This window comes from Orbicella franksi, chromosome 8 (assembly GCF_964199315.1).
Source record: "Orbicella franksi chromosome 8, jaOrbFran1.1, whole genome shotgun sequence".
Classification (NCBI taxonomy): domain Eukaryota; kingdom Metazoa; phylum Cnidaria; class Anthozoa; order Scleractinia; family Merulinidae; genus Orbicella; species Orbicella franksi.
Window position 1 is genome coordinate 24,162,573 of NC_138152.1, and position 21,093 is coordinate 24,183,665.

At 38.2% G+C, this 21,093-nt stretch overlaps 3 long non-coding RNA genes across 6 annotated transcripts; all 3 read left to right on the forward strand.

Annotated features, from left to right (window-relative positions):
- The first annotated feature begins 33 nt into the window (after positions 1 to 33).
- Positions 34 to 20,874, forward strand: LOC145494648 (uncharacterized). Of its 4 annotated transcripts, none has more exons than XR_014050281.1 (3): positions 34 to 846; positions 20,067 to 20,214; positions 20,556 to 20,874. It is a non-coding gene; the product is annotated as an uncharacterized LOC145494648 (long non-coding RNA). The 4 variants fall into 4 exon arrangements; XR_014050280.1 differs by lacking the exon at positions 34 to 846 and adding an exon at positions 11,934 to 11,971; XR_014050278.1 differs by lacking the exon at positions 34 to 846 and adding an exon at positions 16,399 to 16,652.
- On the forward strand, positions 8,798 to 10,387 carry LOC145495961 (uncharacterized). Its single transcript, XR_014050508.1, has 3 exons — positions 8,798 to 9,092; positions 9,504 to 9,685; positions 10,053 to 10,387. It is a non-coding gene; the product is annotated as an uncharacterized LOC145495961 (long non-coding RNA).
- Positions 12,081 to 13,150, forward strand: LOC145496082 (uncharacterized). The gene is made up of 2 exons (XR_014050515.1): positions 12,081 to 12,490; positions 12,832 to 13,150. It is a non-coding gene; the product is annotated as an uncharacterized LOC145496082 (long non-coding RNA).
- Positions 20,875 to 21,093: the final 219 nt, after the last annotated feature.

Consider the following 21,093-nt stretch of genomic DNA (forward strand, 5'->3'; position numbering starts at 1 on the left):
CCAGTATATTGTCATTTTGACAGAATTGCTAAGCTGATTTTATAGAACACGTCTGATAGAGTTTTTAAGACAAAGATTCAAACATTTTTATTACAATTAGTTGAGGTATATTTTTGTTCATTTGATCCAAATTTGGTTGATTTTATAGCGCTATGACTCCGCTAATTTGCATATTTTAAGAAGTTGAATATCTCCGCACCGAAAAGAGATGTTTATAAATAGTAAACTGTATTTCCTTCTACAGACTTCTTGTCAATATTTTAAAACGACTTAGTTAGGACAGTTACGAATTTCATCATAGTAGCACTTGACGGCTGCTTTTTACAAGCTTATGCGCATAAACAACATAGGCATACGCGCTAAAGATACTATTTTAGAGTAGTGCATTTTGTCAGGCCATATTTCTGGCAAAAGGCCCCACGTGCGCTAGCGTATGTTGTTTATGCTTTTCTTATCCTTTAGTGAAAACCAGCGTACATCAAATGTTACCCTGGATTTGACCCCTTACGATAACATTGAACTTCGCATAAGTCTTTATATATTTGCACAATAGAGGAAAAAAGAATCATCTACGCATTCTAAGCAGAAGCTTAAAATGTTTATTATGAACGCTTACACGGTTAACTGCTCAAAATGCATGATTGAAGTTTCTTTTCTCTCCGTGTAAGTTTGTAGTTATAGCCTCGAGGTGAGAGCGGCCATTTCGCAATTACACCGGGGCAGTATATGATTGGCTCGCTCTAACGGATGACGTGGAGCCCAGCAGATGCAAGCCTGTACTGTGTTCTTCATAAGTTCGAAGGGCATTCAAATTGGTATTATTGCCCCATATTGGATCCGCTCACTGTAAGTATAAGTGTTTCAATTTTTTCCTGTTATTTTAAATGATTCGTTGAGATTAATCCACATGGTTTTCTATCACCCCAGTACACCGATTTTACGCCTCAGCATGCATAAGCACTTGGTCACCTGAGAGTAGTTGCAATAGTACTTGCTTCGCAGTTTTATCGTGTTTACCTGAAAAACGCTCTATTCAATTTAAGAGCTCAATTCATATTCACTAACATTACCTTCTTTGGATTAATCAGGAAACGGACTGACGTTTAGCAGACTCCTTGCTCTGAGCAGTTAATAGCACACGAGGGCCGATTTCTTAAAGCAGAAGGGGTCATAAAATGAAACACGACCGATATCCAACTTACATCAGAAAAGGCAACTTAGAAAACGCAGGTTTATTTAACAATAGGGAGTTTCAGAAAGTCACAAAGGCAACGGCAATGGGAACGTAGCTAAACAAAAGGTTTAATGAGGAATACAATGGCTGGGCACACGTGTTTACAGTTCTTGGTACATTTCTTTGCCGTCCTCTGGAAAACAACAATGTGAATCGACCAAATTCGATGTTGTTTGAAGAACGTGAACCACGATGAAAAACGGGTTGGATATGAGATGACAGAAAGCCAAGGAGGCGAGTAGCGTCGAGTTGGATATATCCAACAAGCGCGACTAAAATATTGTTTTATTACAACTTCCCTTAAAATATAGAAAACTAAAATGGCTCCAAGCAATTACGAGTATGCTTACCATATTTGAAGAGCATGGTATAATTGTTCATACCAGGAGCCACAATTGGGGACGGAGACCGTAAGCGCGCACCATTTCTAGTATTGGGGCTGTCCCCACGATATGGGACAATTTTTCTCTTTTTAGAACAAATTGCTTCATCGCGAGCGGCACACGCGCGTACATGCTACGTGGATTTTTGCGAATGTAGCGCGGGGGAAATAGCGTCCAAAATTGCCGAACTTTTTGATATATTTGGCCCACAATTCAATAAGTTTCTGTCTACTTGAATTTTGCATGAATATTTTCATCGTAAGCTGCTCCAAGTTGAGTGAAGTAAGACCGTGTCAGATTTAGATATGTTTCGCTTTATATCACTAACGAAGTTGGGTTCCGCTGCTTCTTTTAAAAGAACTCCACATTACTCAACTCTAAGTTTCACATATAATGAAGATTGACAGCTTTTCCATAACACAGCACGAAAGATTAAGTATGGCATGTTCCCTATTTCGATTATATGTATTACTTCACGAGTTTTTCAAATTTAAAAAATTCTCAAATATGCAAATTAGGGCAGAAACAGAAACCTTTAATACTTAGTGGACTAATAATTTTACCTGCAACACACTGACGGTTTATCATAATTCCGTTCCCATGGCAACTCATTTTATTCCAGTGCCCTCCAACTTGTTTTCAATATTTTAGTGATTTTCAGTTCTGAAAAATTAAACAGAAAATAAAATTAAAAGGTAAATATAAAAATACAAATTAAATAGACCAAAGACTCAGCCTTTCGTGTTTATATGCTTGCTGGTTCATGCGGATTAGGCACATTAGCAGACATCAAGGTAGTCAATGATGGCCAGAAAAGGCATAAACATAGCGGAGATCTGGATCCCAGTATATTGCCATGGTAACAGAACTGGTAAGCTGATTTTGTAGAACACACAAGGATTCAAACATTTTTATTACAAATTAGTCGAGGTATATTTTTCTTCATTTGATCAAAATTTAAGGTGAGTTTATACCGCCATGTCTCCACTAATTTGCATATTTTAAGAACTCGAATATCTCCGTACTGAAAAGAGATGTTGGAAATAACAAACTGTATTTTCTTCTGCAGACTGCTCCTTGACATTTTAAAACGGCTTAGTCAGGACAGATGCAAATTTCATCATAATTGAGTTTATTCCAATTCTTATTTGAAATACACTCTTTTTTTCCAATAATAATAATATTGTTTTTCTGTCCGAGGCTGAATACATTATTTTTCTGCCAGTTTTAGGTTGAAAATATCCTGGTTAATATTCTTAGATTATAGTATAAGACATTTCTGTTGTCAAATGTATTTGGTGTCTGGGTCATGTTAAAGTAATTTTAGAGCCAGCCTGCAGGGATTTAAGACTTATCGACGCAATGTAAATAACTTCTTGCAGAAAAATTATTAGCTTGGAAAATTCGCTTAGTGCTGCTTCTGTTGCTTTTTGGCTAGTTTTACTGCGTAAAGAAATGAAGAATTTTAAAATTATTTATTAAGTTTAACTTAAATCTTCGGATGAAAGGGGGAGGGGGACCACCCCAATTTTTATTTTTAATATAAAGGTGGGTCATTACATATTATGATAAGGTCTTTCCATCAAATCCCACCAGTCTCCACTACCCCATAGAAAGAAGGGTACATATACACCAAAGTTCACTTTGCAGTTAAAATAGCGTTAGGCATTGTCGATCTCGTACTTTCGTGCTTGGGAGGTTCAGATTCCAATTATGGCACAATTCTTTTAAAGCTTGAAAATGTGTCTTCAATTCGGAGCTTTTCGTATTCATGCAATTTATAGCTTATGGTTGACGTTGCTGCTCACGCTAGCAGAAAGCAAATATGGCGCGCGGCGCTTCTAGAAAATGGTGCTGACTAATGTGGGAAAGCCGACCCACACACAATTAACGAGGACCTTGCAAACGGACAGTGGAGCACGTTTCACTGCCTACTCTTAGGTTACCGATATGCGTTCCTAATCAGCAACGAAACTTCTGCTCAGAATGTATGAATGGCCCTTGTTTTCTTCCATTGTATATATCTGTAGTTATAGCGTCGAGGTCAGAACGCCTATTTCGCAATTCAAACGGTATGTGGTTCACCTTAATTAACGAATTACCTGAGGCGGTTGAATATAACACAGTTTGTAATCTGCTCTATTTTTGAGCTGAGCGTATTGCATACAGGTTGATTTATAACTGTAAATTGGATTCCTTCACGTAAGTATAAACGACACGCTTTTTTACAATCGATGTTTCAAACGACTAAAAGAACTCATACGGTCTTCTACCATAATACAACAGTTCCACTCGTCAGCATAAACACTTGGTTACATCAGTATAGCTAGTACGTGTGTAGGCATTGTCTGCTTTTCTGTTCGTTCATATTTACCTGATAAACCTTCGTTTTTGTCTGAGATTTTAATTCATATTCATTAACATTACCTGTAGTCTTTGGATTAAGCTTAAAACAGACACGCTCGTTCTGCTCACTTCGATATGCAATCTAACAATAATTTCAAAATGAATTCGAACAGGAGCCATAATCGGGGATGGAGACCGTAAGCTCGCGCCATTTCTAGTATTGGGGTTGTCCCCATGATATGGGACAAAAATTCTATTTTTAGAACAAATTGCGCCATCGCCTGCAGCACACGCGCGTATATGCTGCGAGGATTTTTGCGGATGTCGCGCGGGGGGAATGGCGTCCGAAACTCCCGAAATTTTTCATTTTTTTGGCCCACAACTCAGCGCGTTTACGTCTGTTGGAATTTGGCTTAAGTATTTTCGTCGTAAGCTGCTCCAGTTTGGGTGAAGTAAGACAGTGTCGAATTTAGGTATGGTCCGCTTTAAGCTTAGATATATATCGCTGACCAAGTTGTGTTCCGACGGATGCTTCTTTTACACGAGCTGTACATTACTCCACTTTAAATTTCACATATGTTGAAGATTAACAGCTTTTCCATTACACAGCAAAAATCTAGCTCGATATATTTAGATATAGCAGAGCTTCAGGACTTCATAGTTTCCTACTCCTCTTGCCACAAGCTTGCGAGGAATTTGCCAGTCTGTCGCGACCGAAAAGTAAAACAAAATAATTGCTAGTTTGAGTTTCGCCTGAATTGTAAGCAACGCTTGATGTTTCATCAAGGCCCAATAACTTTACGTCCGTAGATACTGCTCAGTTTTATTCGTGTAAAAAACCAGTAAATTCTCTGTTGTCGATGAATGAGAGCGCCCGCTGATGCTTGTTTTGTACAGTCAGTAAACATGACAAATTGTACTTCCGCCGCACTTTCGTGTGAAAGCGTACATTGAACTCAAACAATAACTCGGCTATAGTTTTTGAATCTGTTTAAGATTGATAAATGTTTGAGAACATATTAAAAGCTAAGCTGAAAATATGCGAATAAAGCAGAAATAATCAGCAAAGTTACAATGACGCTTTCTTTAATCAACTTCGAATAGCGATTTCGATTTTGTTGATCGAGTTATCAAAACTCCTTGTCTATTTTCATTTTCGCAGTGTAAAACTTCACTATGTTTATGTTGAAGAAACACACATGATGCTAGTAGCCTTTTTTGCGTTCGTGAAATTTGTTGCAGCACCTCAGCACATAACGAAATAAATCGAAAGAAATCTTTGTCAAGATTTGTTGACAATTGAAAACACCGACTCGGACTTGAAAGTGCACGAGCTGCACTATGCAAATGAGCTAATTGTACGTGTCAGACTTTACTTTCAAAAACTTTTGCAAACTCACCAAACAAGCAGAAACAATAAGAAACCATCGAAACAGGTTTTGGTTATGATTAACCATTGTCTGAGAAACTCACAAATTAACTCGATACCAGAGTAGAGTGTTTTCTTGCTATATTCTTAAGTCAGAACAAACGTAAAAACATACGCGTAAGCTTACAACTAGCGCGAGCAGATCTTATTATTCATTCCCAGCGGGAGATTGAAATCTTGTTTTCGACCCTGAGAAACCTATCTTTTCCGTTAGCTTAGAGCATAAAACTACATATAAGCGCCCTGGTTCGTATTCCCTGCCTTATTCCCTGCCATCGCTGTGAAAAATACGCAAGATAATCTCTCAAGGTCTCTCAACTCTCACCATTTGATCACGCAACCTGACAACATCCATGCGAGAGCCCCCGACATGTGCGTGGATCTGTGCGGATATATGACGTCAGGATGGCGCAATTTGTTCTAAAAATAGAAAAATTGTCCCATATCATAGGTGCGCGCGGATCCCAAGAGTTACGGTCTCCGTCCCCGATTATGGTTCCTGATTCGAATGAATGCTTTGACGCACCGATAGACATGTCACGATTTACATTTTGAAGGGTAAAATTATGCAGAAAAAATGCCGCTTCATATGCACTTTAAATACAATTCTTACTACTTAATATATTTCACAGCGTGGTGAAGGAAAATGTGGTATATTGACTTGTTTAAAAGCGCTGAACACCACTACAACGAACTCAATTTCTTGTCCATATTGTTCAAATCAACTTCTAGATCGATCGCTATCAACATGCGTTTGCTGAAGTTCTTCTTTATGTGCTTTTCTCCTGTGTTTGATGGAACCTTGCTTTGCGGAAGCAGAATTACCGCCACCTGGCGCCTTCGGGGAAGGATTAGAACGTCGTATCAGGTTTGTAGACATTTTCTTACACTTTTCTTACACTTTTCCCAAAGAGTTCATTTCGTGTTATGTAGCTAGCTCTTGATTTTGCCCTGCCCGCAGTCAAAGGATTCAGTTAGTGGAGAAGTAGGCGAGAGCCAACTTCAAAATATTTGGGAAACAACCGCCCATTTTGTTTGAAACTCAAAGACCTGTTGAATTTTTTTTTTCAATTGTGGGTGACGAGAGTCTTATTATGACGAGCGTCTGTAAGGATCAAGCGGTAATTTAATGTCATGATTTTAATGGTCATCTTTATTCCATAGATCAAAGAGGGGAATGGAAAATAAGGCTGAGTACCCCAACACCAGGAAGAAAAGATGGCTGTTTACGATGCTGTAGAAACGTCCACCTTTCCCGGGCTGACCAGCAGGGTACAGACGGGGTGGAATCAAGATTTTAAGATACTGTGATCGGTTATGCTTCATTTATCAACTAGATGTTATTTCATGAAGATGAAACAAACTATAGGCGGTATAACATTATGGATCAATAGACTAGATACCATCTCTCAGTCGAGGGTATTATATTTGTAACCAGTGAACAATGTGAGCATCAAATAAAGGTATATAGAAGCAATGATCACGTTCTCCTTGATTAGAAAACCTTAATAGTGTTTTACCTTCTCGAACGTTTTTGCCTTAGGTAGCAAATATAATAATTTCTGTTGCGAAGACATTTAGTAATTTGCTGACAATTTCAGATATGTCCAAAAGTGGCGATTAGATCATCCTGAAAACCGAAATTACAATTATATTATTCATGAGATTGGATAATTTTACTCAAAGCCTGACAAATAGAGTTGTTGATCCGACAATTGCATCTCATTAGTGACAGTGACTCGTTACAAGTTCGCCAATTCCATCGATTCAAGCGGATAAATAACTGCCTTTTATTCACGACCTGACAGGAAGAGTTGTTGATCTTACAATCCCCGACGAATGATAACTAAGCTCTGAATGGACTGGCCCCTGATTACATTAGAGACCTACTGCGATTTAACATTTCTGGTCGGACACTACGATCTTCAAACAACAGGTTGCTTGATGAGCCTAGAGCAAATCTTAAAACGTATGGTGAAAGGGCTTTTTCCGTGGCGGCACCAAGGCTCTGGAATAAACTACCCCTCCAGATCAGACTTTCATCATCAGAGGCAGTTTTTAAGGCTAATCTTAAGACTTATCTTTTTAAGCGTGCATTTGATTTGTAGTTTTTACTTTTTATCTGTAGCCTAATTGTATTATATAGCGTATTTAATTCTTAGGATTTTAACTTTTAGGATTTAGGATTTTAGGTTTTTAAAGAATTAGGATTTTAATTTTAAAGTATTGTAAAGCGCCATGGACAATTAGTGGAAAATGGCGCTATATAAATGTATATTTATTTATTTATTTATTTTATAACAGACAGACAACATGAATATGTCGCGTGTACTCCTTGTTCTGAAAACGCCAAAAATAGCATGAATATTACACAGCAATAATTTTTCAAAGCAGACTTAAACTAAGTGCTGCTATGATCAAATTTCTACCCCTTGCAATTTTACGAGCATCACAAAGAATTCCACGAAAGATTAAGTATGGCATGTTTCCTATTTCGATTATATGTATTACTTCACGAGTTTTTCAAATTTAAAAAATTCTCAAATATGCAAATTAGGGCAGAAACAGAAACCTTTAATACTTAGTGGATTAATAATTTTACCTGCAACACACTGACGGCTTATCATAATTCCGTTCCCATGGCAACTCATTTTATTCCAGTGCCCTCCAACTTGTTTTCAATATTTTAGTGATTTTCAGTTCTGAAATTAAAAGGTAAATATAAAAATACAAATTAAATAGACCAAAGACTCAGCCTTTTGTGTTTATATGCTTGCTGTTTCATACAGATTAGGCACATTGGCAGACATCAATGTTTGCCAAAAAAGACATGAACATAGGGGAGGACTGGATCCCAGTATATTGTCATTTTAACAGAATTGCTAAGCTGATTTTATAGAACACGTCTGATAGAGTTTTTAAGACAAAGATTCAAACATTTTTATTACAATTAGTTGAGGTATATTTTTGTTCATTTGATCCAAAGTTGGTTGATTTTATAGCGTTATGACTTCGCTAATTTGCATATTTTAAGAAGTTGAATATCTCCGCACCGAAAAGAGATGTTTGTAAATAGTAAACTGTATTTCCTTCTACAGACTTCTTGTCAATGTTTTAAAACGACTCAGTTAGGACAGTTACGAATTTCATCATAGTAGCACTTGACGGCTGCTTTTTACAAGCTTATGCGCATAAACAACATAGGCATACGCGCTAAAGATACTATTTTAGAGTAGTGCATTTTGTCAGGCCATATTTCTGGCAAAAGGCCCCACGTGCGCTAGCGTATGTTGTTTATGCTTTTCTTATCCTTTAGTGAAAACCAGCGTACATCAAATGTTACCCTGGATTTGACCACTTGCGATAACATTGAACTTCGCATAAGTCTTTATATATTTGCACAATAGAGGAAAAAAGAATCATCAACGCATTCTAAGCAGAAGCTTAAAATGTTTATTATGAACGCTTACACGGTTAACTGCTCAAAATGCATGATTGACGTTTCTTTTCTCTCCGTGTAAGTTTGTCGTTATAGCCTCGAGGTGAGAGCGGCCATTTCGCAATTACAACGGGGCAGTATATGATTGGCTCGCTCTAACGGATGACGTGGAGCCCAGCAGATGCAAGCCTGTACTGTGTTCTTCATAAGTTCGAAGGGCATTCAAATAGGTATTATTGCCCCATATTGGATCCGCTCACTGTAAGTATAAGTGTTTCAATTTTTTCCTGTTATTTTAAATGATTCGTTGAGATTAATCCACACGGTTTTCTATCAGCCCAGTACACCGATTTTACGCCTCAGCATGCATAAGCACTTGGCTACCTGAGAGTAGTTTCAATAGTACTTGCTTCGCAGTTTTATCGTGTTTACCTGAAAAACGCTCTATTCAATTTAAGAGCTCAATTCATATTCACTAACATTACCTTCTTTGGATTAATCAGGAAACGGACTGACGTTTAGCTGGCTCGCCTATATGTGCCATAGACTAATAGTTTTAGAAAGAATGATAATCATGTCAGGATTAAACAGAATGCTTACTACTTAAATTAATTCACTGTTGAGGCAAATGTGGTATATTGCCTAGTTCAATAGCGCTGATCTTTGTTTCAGATATTCATTGTTCAAATCAACTTCTAGCAGCAAGACCATTCACGATCGCTATCAACATGCACTTGCTGAAGTTCTTCCTTTTGTTCACTTTTCTCCTGTGTTTCATGGAACCGTGCCTGGTGGAGGCGGATAGAAAATCAACATTTGCCGGTTTTTAGGGGAGGATTAAGCCGACGCGTTGGGTTCGTAGGCATTTCATCACTTTTCCTACACATTTCTCAAACAGTTGGGTTTGTGTAGTGTAGCTACAATAGCTCTTCTGCGTATTTTTTCCGTCCGCATTTAAAATTATACAGTGAGTGCAGACATAGGCAAGAGCCAGCTACAAAATATGCAGCAGATAACCGTCCATTTTGTTTGAAATTCAAGGGCCTTTCGCTTTTAAGATTATGCTAATAAGTGATTTTTCTCGTTTAAGGAACAACTAAGGAACGAATACTAAAGCCATGCATCTTTATTGCTTGAGAGTCTGATTATGATTGGTGTCTGTTTGCTTCGGTACTTTAATCCCATCAGTGATTTTGATATATGGCTATCTTTATTCCATAGATCCAAGAGAGGAGTAGAAAATAAGGCTGAGTATATCAATACCAAGGAAGAAAGATCGCCGCCATCTAAATTCTGGCCATGGCGCTGAATATCAGCAGGGAACACATTATGGAAAGCTACATCAAGATTTCAATATATTTTGATCATTTATCCAACATTTATCAACTTGATGTTATTTCTTGTATGAGAAATACACTAAAGACGGTATAATCAAAAAAACAGTACACGAGGATGTCATATTTTAATCAAGGGTGTTTTAAACCAGTAAACAATAAAATTATTAAACAAAGAAGTCGAAGTACTGATATCCTTGTCCTCTTTGGTTATACACCTTCAATTAAAATAACATAACATATTTTCTCAAACGTTTTCGTCTTAGGTGGCAAATATGTTAATTTCTGGCTGTTGCGAGGGCATTCGGTACTTTGCTAACAATTTCATCTATGTCCAACATTGCCGACTAGATCTGATAAAAAAAGAAAAACAAAAAAGAAATTTCGATTGTACTATTCCCGAGAATGGATAGTTTTGTTCATAGCTTGACAAGTAGAGTTGTTGGTCTCACAATTACATCTCGTAAGGGACCGGGGCCCTGTACAAGTTTGTCAATTCCATCGATTCATACTGATAGATAACTGACTTTTATTTCCGAACTGACAAGAAGAGTTGTCTATCTCACAATCCCCGAAGAATGGTATAGGAAATTTTACATTCATAAGTTGTGTTTACTCCTTGTTCTGAAAACTTAATATCGCAGAGAGACCACTTTTCAAAGTATACTTAAGGCTGCCGTTCACCAGCACATGAGCGAAACATACAGAGGCACTAAGGTCCTGTTAAGCAGCCTTTTTCTCAGAAAATTTTCCGAGCAAAATCCACTAGTTATAAACATCTTAGTGCGTTAATAGAATTACAACAGATGCTGGCCAATCTCGAAAAATAATCAACTTTTATCTTCTAAGCGCGAGTCTAGAAAAAACAAACCTCGCATAAACGTTTACCACTTCATAAAAAAGTGCAGCACATTATTGATCACGTAGAATTCGAGCAGAGGTTTAGTGCCCATGCACACGTTAATGTACATCTCTGGAGAAGTTAGCAATCGAGCAACCCTAACCCTAATGTTACGCTGAGGTTTCGAGCCCGAAACCTTCATATTTGGATTGCCGCACAATTTCTTCGTCCTTTAAAGCTTGATCTTCCTTTCATTTCTGTGCTTGTCGTAATCAAGAGTAATCTTCGGGAGAAAGGGGGAGGGGGACCACCCCAATTTTTTATTTTTATGATAAGGTCTTTCCATCAAATCCCACCAGTCTCCACTACCCCATAGAAAGAAGGGTACATATACACCAAAGTTCACTTTGCAGTTAAAATAGCGTTAGGCATTGTCGATCTCGTACTTTCGTGCTTGGGAGGTTCAGATTCCAATTATGGCACAATTCTTTTAAAGCTTGAAAATGTGTCTTCAATTCGGAGCTTTTCGTATTCATGCAATTTATAGCTTGTGGTTGACGTTACTGCTCACGCTAGCAGAAAGCCCATATCGCGCGCGGCGCTTCTAGAAAATGGTGCTGACTAATGTGGGAAAGCCGACCCACACACAATTAACGAGGACCTTGCAAACGGACAGTGGAGCACGTTTCACTGCCTACTCTTAGGTTACCGATATGCGTTCCTAATCAGCAACGAAACTTCTGCTCAGAATGTATGAATGGCCCTTGTTTTCTTCCATTGTATACATCTGTAGTTATAGCGTCGAGGTCAGAACGCCCATTTCGCAATTCAATCGGTATATGGGTCGCCTTAATTAACGCATTACCTGAGGCGGTTGAATATAACACAGTTTGTAATCCGCTCTATTTTTGAGCTGAGCGCATTGCATACAGGTTGATTTATAGCTGTAAATTGGATTCCTTCACGTAAGTATAAATGACACGCTTATTTACGATCGATGTTTCAAACGCCTAAAAGAACTCATACAGTCTTTTACCGTTATAGAAGAGTTCCACTTGTCAGCATAAACACTTGGTCACATTAGTATAGCTAGTACGTACGTAGACATTGTCTGCTTTTCTGTTCGTTCATATTTACTTGGTAAACCTTCGTTTTCGTCCGAGATTTTAATTCATATTCACTAACATTACCTGTAGTCTTTGGATTAAGCTTAAAACAGACACACTTTTTTTGGCTCGCTTCGATATGCAATCTAACAATAATTTCAAAATGAATTTGAATAAATGCTTTGACGCACCGATAGACATGTCACGATTTACATTTTGAAGGTAAAATTATGCAGGAAAAAATGTCGCTTCATGTGCACTTTAAATAGAATTGTTACTTGTCTGTGCTTTTCTCCTGTGTTTGATGGAACCTTGTCTCGCGGAAGCAGAGATACCGCCACCTGGCGTCTTCAGGGAAGGATTACAACGGCGTATCAGGTTTGTAGACGTTTCAGTCCTTTTCTTACACTTTTCTCAAAGAGTTCGTTTCGTGTTATGTAGCCAGCTCTTAATTGTGCCCTGCCTGCATTCAAAGGATTCAGTTAGTGGGGAAGTAGGCGACAGCCAGCTACAAAATACTTGAAAGACAACTGTCGATTTTGTTTGAAACTCGAAGGCCTGTTGCTAGGTACAGGTTTAGTCTTCTTCGTTTTTAAATATCCATGCGGATAAGTGATTTTTCTCAATTGTGGTTGACGAGAGTGTGATTTTGACTAGCGTCTGCTGGGATCCGGCAGTACTTTAATTTCATGATTTTAATGGTCATCTTTATTCCTTAGATCAAAGAGGGGAGTGGAAAATAAGGCTGAGTACCCCAACACCAGGAAGAAAAGATCGCTGTTTACGATGTTGTAGAAACGTCCACCTCCCTCGGGCTGACCAGCAGGGTACAGCTAATAGGGTGGAATCAAGATTTCAAGATACTGTGATCGGTTATGCTTCATTTATCAACTAGATGTTATTTCATGAAGGTGAAACAAACTAAAGGCGGTATAACATTATGGATCAATAGACTAGATACCATCTCTCAGTCGAGGGTATTATATTTGTAACCAGTGAACAATGGGAGCATTAAATAAAGGTATATAGAAGCAATGATCAACTTCTCTTTGATTGAAAACCTTAATAGTCTCTTTTTAGCTAATGCGATCATTTCTGTTGCGGAAACATTCTGTTATTTGCTGACAATTTCAGGTATCTCCAAAACTGGCGACTAGATCACCTTGAAAACCGAAATTACGATTACGCTATTCATGAGAATGGATAATTTTACTCAAAGCCTGACAAATAGAGTTGTTGATCCGACAGTTGCATCTCATTAGTGACAGTGACTCGTTACAAGTTTGTCAATTCCATCGATTCAAACAGATGAATATCTGACTTTCTTCACGACCTGACAAGAGGAGTTGTTGATCTTACATTCCCCGACGAATGATAACAGAAAGACAACATGAATATGTCGGGTTTACTCCTTGTTCTGAAAACGCCAAAAATAGCATGAATATTACACAGCAATAATTTTTCAAAGCAGACTTAAACTAAGTGCTGCTATGATCAAATTTCTACCCCTTGCAATTTTACGAGCGTCACAAAGAATTCCACGAAAGATTAAGTATGGCATGTTTCCTATTTCGATTATATGTATTACTTCACGAGTTTTTCAAATTTAAAAAATTCTCAAATATGCAAATTAGGGCAGAAACAGAAACCTTTAATACTTACTGGACTAATAATTTTACCTGCAACACACTGACGGCTTATCATAATTCCGTTCCCATGGCAACTCATTTTATTCCAGTGCCCTCCAACTTGTTTTCAATATTTTAGTGATTTTCAGTTCAGAAAAATTAAACAGAAAATAAAATTAAAAGGTAAATATGAAAATTCTTATAAGATTAAATTTGGAAATACAGTTAACAATAAAGATTAGCGAAAAAACTGAGCAACGACGTTTTGGTGTCATCCTGGCACCATTTTCAAGTTAAAAAATATTTGTGCGAAAAGTAAACTAATTTATACCAATGGTAGAGGTGCGAAATTGAATAAATTAAGATTAAGATAGCTGTTCAATGTTCATGTTCATTCCAATGAGGTGTCAAACACTGGTAATGAGTTCAGTGTCTGTTCAAAGCCTAAACAAATACTTTTGCGCGAATGGAGTCTGACTGTGTGTTAAGGCTCGGTTTCTTCTTGCGAATCCACAACATTTCGTGGATCAAGCAATCGAACTTTCCCTGACATTTCTTTAGGATCTTAAAGTTGTTAGTCAGGTCACCAACTGTATCAACTCGGTGTTCATTTTGAAGGTGTTTTCCGATGGCGGTAAATCGGTGTTCCTCAATGCGCTTGTAAAGATGACGGCTAGTGTAACCGACGTATTCTGCATCACACAGATCACATATATAGTTATAAACAACGCACTGTTGATTGATCAAAGGTGGTTTTGGCTCTTGTACTTTGAGATCATCGCCAATTTTACGGCTTCTGAACACCGGCTGTAGTTTGTGATCAAGTTTATTACTCAAGTCCGAGAGATGTTTCTTTACTATGTCCGCTGATTTCTGGTCTTTAAAAGGCAGGACAATGCGGTAGATATTCTCTGTTGGAGGCGTCGATCTTGTGTCTGGTGACATCACTGAATTAACGAAACGGGTGATGGTGGAGTTCACAAGAGAATCTGAGTACTTGAGGTTAGAAAAGATCAGTTTAAGGCGTTCGCATTCTGTTGAGAATAGTTCCCATGTTGAGGACAAGCGGTAAGCACGGTTTAACATGGTTTTAACTAAAGATCTTTTATAGCGGTTGTCGACATGACTTTGGTGGTGTAAGAGGAGACCAGTGTTTGTGGGTTTACGGTAAACACTTGTTACCAGCTTGCAGCCCTTCTTGCATATTTCAATGCCGACAAATGGTAGCTTACCGTTAGATGCGATCTCCATGGTGAAGGATATGGATGGATGACAGTTGTTCAAAGTCTTCAGAAAGGCTTCTGCGGTTGGTATGTCTTTCATTGTGGCTAGTGTAAAAAAAACTACAGCCGGTGTTCAGAAGCCGTAAAATTGGCGATGATCTCAAAGTACAAGAGCCAAAACCACCTTTGATCAATCAACAGTGCGTTGTTTATAACTATATATGTGATCTGTGTGATGCAGAATACGTCGGTTACACTAGCCGTCATCTTTACAAGCGCATTGAGGAACACCGATTTACCGCCATCGGAAAACACCTTCAAAATGAACACCGAGTTGATACAGTTGGTGACCTGACTAACAACTTTAAGATCCTAAAGAAATGTCAGGGAAAGTTCGATTGCTTGATCCACGAAATGTTGTGGATTCGCAAGAAGAAACCGAGCCTTAACACACAGTCAGACTCCATTCGCGCAAAAGTATTTGTTTAGGCTTTGAACAGACACTGAACTCATTACCAGTGTTTGACACCTCATTGGAATGAACATGAACATTGAACAGCTATCTTAATCTTAATTTATTCAATTTCGCACCTCTACCATTGGTATAAATTAGTTTACTTTTCGCACAAATATTTTTTAACTTGAAAATGGTGCCAGGATGACACCGAAACGTCGTTGCTCAGTTTTTTCGCTAATCTTTATTGTTAAATATAAAAATACAAATTAAATAGACCAAATACTCAGCCTTCCGTATTTGTATGCTTGCTGGTTCATGCAGATTAGGCACATTGGCAAACATCAATGTTTGCCAAAAAAGACATGAACATAGGGGAGGACTGGATCCCAGTATATTGTCATTTTAACAGAATTGCTAAGCTGATTTTATAGAACACGTCTGATAGAGTTTTTAAGACAACGATTCAAACATTTTTATTACAATTAGTTGAGGTATATTTTTGTTCATTTGATCCAAAGTTGGTTGATTTTATAGCGCTACGACTTCGCTAATTTGCATATTTGAAGAAGTTGAATATCTCCGCACCGAAAAGAGATGTTTGTAAATAGTAAACTGTATTTCCTTCTACAGACTTCTTGTCAATATTTTAAAACGACTTAGTTAGGACAGTTACGAATTTCATCATAGTAGCACTTGACGGCTGCTTTTTACAAGCTTATGCGCATAAACAACATAGGCATACGCGCTAAAGATACTATTTTAGAGTAGTGCATTTTGTCAGGCCATATTTCTGGCAAAAGGCCCCACGTGCGCTAGCGTATGTTGTTTATGCTTTTCTTATCCTTTAGTGAAAACCAGCGTACATCAAATGTTACCCTGGATTTGACCCCTTACGATAACATTGAACTTCGTGTAAGTCTTTATATATTTGCACAATAGAGGAAAAAAGAATCATCAACGCATTCTAAGCAGAAGCTTAAAATGTTTATTATGAACGCTTACACGGTTAACTGCTCAAAATGCATGATTGACGTTTCTTTTCTCTCCGTGTAAGTTTGTCGTTATAGCCTCGAGGTGAGAGCGGCCATTTCGCAATTACAACGGGGCAGTATATGATTGGCTCGCTCTAACGGATGACGTGGAGCCCAGCAGATGCAAGCCTGTACTGTGTTCTTCATAAGTTCGAAGGGCATTCAAATAGGTATTATTGCCCCATATTGGATCCGCTCACTGTAAGTATAAGTGTTTCAATTTTTTCCTGTTATTTTAAATGATTCGTTGAGATTAATCCACACGGTTTTCTATCACCCCAGTACACCGATTTCACGCCTCAGCATGTATAAGCACTTGGCTACCTGAGAGTAGTTCCAATAGTACTTGCTTCGCAGTTTTATCGTGTTTACCTGAAAAACGTTCTATTCAATTTAAGAGCTCAATTCATATTCACTAACATTACCTTCTTTGGATTAATCAGGAAACGGACTGACGTTTAGCTGGCTCGCCTCCATGTGCCATAGACTAATAATTTTAGAAAGAATGATAATCATGTCCGGATTAAACAGAATACTTACTACTTAAAGTAATTCACTGTTGAGGCAAATGTGGTATATTGCCTAGTTCAATAGCGCTGATCTTTGTTTCAGATATTCATTGTTCAAATCAACTTCTAGCAGCAAGACCATTCACGATCGCTATCAACATGCACTTGCTGAAGTTCTTCCTTTTGTTCACTTTTCTCCTGTGTTTCATGGAACCGTGCCTGGTGGAGGCGGATAGAAAATCAACATTTGCCGTTTTTAGGGGAGGATTAAGCCGACGCGTTGGGTTCGTAGGCATTTCATCACTTTTCCTACACATTTCTCAAACAGTTGGGTTTGTGTAGTGTAGCTACAATAGCTCTTCTGCGTATTTTTTCCGTCCGCATTTAAAATTATACAGTGAGTGCAGACATAGGCAAGAGCCAGCTACAAAATATGCAGCAGATAACCGTCCATTTTGTTTGAAATTCAAGGGCCTTTCGCTTTTAAGATTATGCTAATAAGTGATTTTTCTCGTTTAAGGAACAACTAAGGAACGAATACTAAAGCCATGCATCTTTATTGCTTGAGAGTCTGATTATGATTGGTGTCTGTTTGCTTCGGTACTTTAATCCTATCAGTGATTTTGATATATGGTTATCTTTATTCCATAGATCCAAGAGAGGAGTAGAAAATAAGGCTGAGTATATCAATACCAAGGAAGAAAGATCGCCGCCATCTAAATTCTGGCCATGGCGCTGAATATCAGCAGGGAACACATTATGGAAAGCTACATCAAGATTTCAATATATTTTGATCATTTATCCAACATTTATCAACTTGATGTTATTTCTTGTATGAGAAATACACTAAAGACGGTATAATAAAAAAACAGTACACGAGGATGTCATATTTTAATCAAGGGTGTTTTAAACCAGTAAACAATAAAATTATTAAATAAAGAAGTCGAAGTACTGATATCCTTGTCCTCTTTGGTTATACACCTTCAATTAAAATAACATAACATATTTTCTCAAACGTTTTCGTCTTAGGTGGCAAATATGTTAATTTCTGGCTGTTGCGAGGGCATTCGGTACTTTGCTAACAATTTCATCTATGTCCAACATTGCCGACTAAATCTGATAAAAAAAGAAAAACAAAAAAGAAATTTCGATTGTACTATTCCCGAGAATGGATAGTTTTGTTCATAGCTTGACAAGTAGAGTTGTTGGTCTCACAATTAACATCTCGTAAGGGACAGTGACCCGTTACAAGTTTGTCAATTCCATCGATTCATACTGATGGATAACTGACTTTTATTTCCGAACTGACAAGAAGAGTTGTCTATCTCACAATCCCCGAAGAATGGTATAGGAAATTTTACATTCATAAGTTGTGTTTACTCCTTGTTCTGAAAACTTAATATCGCAGAGAGACCACTTTTCAAAGTATACTTAAGGCTGCCGTTCACCAGCACATGAGCGAAACATACAGAGGCACTAAGGTCCTGTTAAGCAGCCTTTTTCTCAGAAAATTTTCCGAGCAAAATCCACTAGTTATAAACATCTTAGTGCGTTAATAGAATTACAACAGATGCTGGCCAATCTCGAAAAATAATCAACTTTTATCTTCTAAGCGCGAGTCTAGAAAAAACAAACCTCGCATAAACGTTTACCACTTCATAAAAAAGTGCAGTACATTATCGATCACGTAGAATTCGAGCAGAGGTTCGGTGCCCATGCACACGTTAATGTACATCTCTGGAGAAGTGAGCAATCGAGCAACCCTAACCCTAATGCAAGGCTGAGGTTTCGAGCCCGAAACCTTCATATTTCGATTGCCGCACAATTTCTTCGTCCTTTAAAGCTTGATTTTCCTTTCATTTCTGTGCTTGTCGTAATCAAGCGTAATCTTCGGGAGAAAGGGGGAGGGGCACCACCCCAATTTTTTATTTTTATGATAAGGTCTTTCCATCAAATCCCACCAGTCTCCACTACCCCATAGAAAGAAGGGTACATATACACCAAAGTTCACTTTGCAGTTAAAATAGCGTTAGGCATTGTCGATCTCGTACTTTCGTGCTTGGGAGGTTCAGATTCCAATTATGGCACAATTCTTTTAAAGCTTGAAAATGTGTCTTCAATTCGGAGCTTTTCGTATTCATGCAATTTATAGCTTATGGTTGACGTTACTGCTCACGCTAGCAGAAAGCCAATATCGCGCGCGGCGCTTCTAGAAAATGGTGCTGACTAATGTGGGAAAGCCGACCCACACACAATTAACGAGGACCTTGCAAACGGACAGTGGAGCACGTTTCACTGCCTACTCTTAGGTTACCGATATGCGTTCCTAATCAGCAACGAAACTTTTGCTCAGAATATATGAATGGCCCTTGTTTTCTTCCATTGTATATATCTGTAGTTATAGCGTCGAGGTCAGAACGCCCATTTCGCAATTCAATCGGTATGTGGTTCGCCTTAATTAACGCATTACCTGAGGCGGTTGAATATAACACAGTTTGTAATCCGCTCTATTTTTGAGCTGAGCGTATTGCATACAGGTTGATTTATAGCTGGAAATTGGATTCCTTCACGTAAGTATAAATGACACGCTTATTTTCGATCGATGTTTCAAACGCCTAAAAGAACTCATACGGTCTTTTACCGTTATACAACAGTTCCACTTGTCAGCATAAACACTTGGTCACATCAGTATAGCTAGGACGTACGTAGCGGTAGACATTGTCTGCTTTTCTGTTCGTTCATATTTACTTAGTAAACCTTCGTTTTTGTCCGAGATTTTAATTCATATTCACTAACATTACCTGTAGTCTTTGGATTAAGCTTAAAACAGACACACTTGTTTGGCTCGCTTCGATATGCAATCTAACAATAATTTCAAAATGAATTTGAATAAATGCTTTGAAGCACCGATAGACATGTCACGATTTACATTTTGAAGGTAAAATTATGCAGGAAAAAATGTCGCTTCATGTGCACTTTAAATAGAATTGTTACTATTTAATTTAATTCACTGCGTTGTTGAGGCAAATGTGGTATATTGACTAGTTTAATAGGGCTGAACACAACTACAGCGAACTCAACTTCTTGTCCATATTGTTCAAATCAGCTTCTAGATCGGTCGCTATCAACATGCGTTTGCTGAAGTTCTTCCTTATGTGTGCTTTTCTCCTGTGTTTGATGGAACCTTGTTTTGTGGAAGCAGAAGTACCGCCGCCACGTGGCGTCTTCAGGGAAGGATTAGAACGTCGTATCAGGTTTGTAGACATCTCAGTCCTTTTCGTACACTTTTCTCAAAGAGTTCATTTCGTGTTATGTAGCCAGCTCTTAATTGTGCCCTGCCTGCATTCAAAGGATTCAGTTAGTGGGGAAGTAGGCGACAGCCAGCTACAAAATACTTGAAAGACAACTGTCCCTTTTGTTTGAAACTCGAAGGCCTGTTGCTAGGTACAGGTTTAGTCTTCTTCGTTTTTAAATGTCCATGCGGATAAGTGATTTTTCTCAATTGTGGTTGACGAGAGTGTGATTTTGACTAGCGTCTGCTGGGATCCGGCAGTACTTTAATTTCATGATTTTAATGGTCATCTTTATTCCGTAGATCAAAGAGGGGAGTGGAAAATAAGGCTGAGTACCCCAACATCAGGAAGAAAAGATCGCTGTTTACGATGCTGTAGAAACGTCCACCTCCCTCGGGCTGACCAGCAGGGTACAGCTAATAGGGTGGAATCAAGATTTCAAGATACTGTGATCGGTTATGCTTCATTTATCAACTAGATGTTATTTCATGAAGGTGAAACAAACTAAAGGCGATATAACATTATGGATCAATAGACTAGATACCATCTCTCAGTCGAGGGTATTATATTTGTAACCAGTGAACAATGGGAGCATTAAATAAAGGTATATAGAAGCAATGATCAACTTCTCTTTGATTGAAAACCTTAATAGTCTCTTTTTAGCTAATGCGATCATTTCTGTTGCGGAAACATTAACTAATTTGCTGACAATTTCAGGTATGTCCAAAACTGGCGACTAGATCACCTTGAAGACCGAAATTACGATTACATTATTCATGAGGATGGATAATTTTACTCAAAGCCTGACAAATAGAGTTGTTGATCCGACAATTGCATCTC